Raw genomic sequence first — 2,596 nt, forward strand, 5'->3', positions numbered from 1 at the left:
GGCATGTTATGGGGTTCTGGTCTAGGTGTAGATGGCATAACATGACCCTCTATACCAAGAGATTGTGTAAAGGGCATGTTATGCAGTTCTAGTCTAGGTGTATATTGCATAACATGACCCTCTATACCAACAGATTGTATACTTGTTGGAGTCACCCTAGAAACATCCTGCAAGGCACAAATATAAATAATAAGATGGAATAACAGATGAATAATGTTGAAATATGTAACTAGGTTCGGTCTTCATAATGATATATCTAATCACAATTCTATGTAATTTATGTAAAAAAAGGAAAAAGAAGATTATTTTTGTTATGACCAAGGCATGGGTTTCATGAACACATGAAGAAGAAAGTCCCATTATAGAATGACAATATCTCGGAAGACTCATTAAAAGAAGGTCATGAAGGTGGCAAATGATCAATAAAATGTATAGTAAAGTTGCAAATAATCATGGCAACCAAAATACTAATCAGTACAAATAGGTGTCCATGAGGTATGTATAATAATTTTCTTTTAAAGGGTCCATCATAAGATGTAGAAGATGTAGTAGGGTTGAATTTATGGGTTTATATTTTAAGAAATACCCCAGTATTTAGAAACCTTAATCTTAAGGTATTTGTTCCCTATGATTTGATTTCTAGGGCATGGGATAAACTCTAGAATGACATAAAGGGAAAAGAGTATGATCTAAGGTTTGAATTTAAGAAACCCTAAAAAGGCCTCTTGATTACATAAAAACCCTAAAAAAGTAACTCAACATCATGTTTTGGAATAATATATTGCTTGGGTTACTTGTTAAAATAGTATTGTATGTACAAGAAGAAAAAAACGGATGGGGTGATCCATTTGAAGGCATGATGTAGCTCTTCGTAACACCTCATAAATCATGGAGTCGTTGTGCAAAAATGTTATTAAATATATGCCCTAGATTTCTCAACAAATAACATAATCAAACTCACATAAATAAATGGTTGAATCTTACATCTTGCATAACATTAGATGTATATGGGGGCATTAATGATCCCTGCATGCCAACATTGGTTGTATTGAGGGGCATAAATGAATCTTGCATGCCAACAAAATGCACGCTTAGTAAAAACACAAATATTAATAAATATATATAGTGAAATAAGTTAACTAAATGCACAAAAATATTGATCAAGTTTTACCACTATCATTACCTTACATGTTTTATAAGGTTTTATAGGGGTTGGAATGACTTTAGCGATTGCCTGCATTCCACAAACATAAATTAGCATAATATAATAAGGAATATAAGATAATTGAACATATAAAAGACAATATTCAAGCTTACCTCATGCATCATCATAGCAGCGTCTTGCCCTCGTGCATTTGTTAACATTTCCATAAAAGTAGTGAATATCATTGAATCCCCCATAGTAGCATCGGTAACACCCATGGGTACATTCTTAAAAAAACACATAATAACATAAAAATAAGAAAACCTTGATCAAAAAACTGATAAGAAAATAGAATTGGTAACACCAAATATGTGTTGAGCGAGCATTGAAGATCTGTCCAACACTTTGAGGCAAGCTTATCAGAGTGTTCCAACAAGAATTTAACTAGTCACAAACAAACTTTTGAAGTATCATTTTAAAGTTATTTCTAAAAACAAATCCAACCTCTAACTAAATCAACAACATAAATAATACAAATACAAAAAGCAACATAAATACCTGGTCTGCCATTTTGTATAGAATAATGTAATAGAAATCTGCGAAGAAAAGTTTGTGGACACTAGTTAGGATCATTACATAAATAAATGTTGAAATATATGACAACGTGTAAAACCATAAAATTATTCTAAAATATGTTGGTTTAAACTTCTATGCATGTAATAGTAATTTCATTGAGGAGTTCTCTGGATTATATTACAAAGGGTAATGCATTGTCTTAAATTGTTGTCGCATAATGCAAAGTAATATCTGTAGAATATCTCCTTGCTACCTATAAACATTACTTCACTATCTCATTGCAGCCACAATCAACTCCAAACTAGACCTTGCTTGCCTCAAAACCCCAGACCATACCTTAAGATGATTTGCTGCCACATAAAAACCTTAGGGGTGATTCGTTGCCACAAACAATCCCTTATAGATGGTTCCCTGCCACAATTGATACCTCAAGGATGATCAGTTGTCATCAAGAGTGCCTCAAAGGTATCTTTCTATCTCAGAATTGCTTCATAGACATATTGCTGCCACAGTGAAGCCTCATATTTAATGTGCTGCTATAGATAATGCCTTAGAGATAGGCTAATGCCTCAGATAATGTCTCGGGGATGATTTGATGCCTAGATAATGCCTCAAGATAGTTTGCTGCCACAATTAGTGTTTGTTCGATCATTTATATAACAACATTCAGAAGTTGGATTAAAGTGAGAGATTTTAGAAAATTAAATGAAAGTCTGGTTGGTTGACTCTCTGCAATTATGGATTGAAACCAATGAGGTTCCATATATGGTGCTCAAAAAATAAACAGTGTTCCTAACAAACAAGCATCATTTTGTATATAAAATATTTAAATAAATTATCACTAGTTTATATTAAACTGTGAAATCAACATTTGAA

This window comes from Pinus tabuliformis, chromosome 7, assembly GCF_031772625.1.
Source record: "Pinus tabuliformis cultivar Carrire ecotype Pingquan chromosome 7, CPIR1, whole genome shotgun sequence".
Classification (NCBI taxonomy): Eukaryota; Viridiplantae; Streptophyta; class Pinopsida; order Pinales; family Pinaceae; genus Pinus; species Pinus tabuliformis.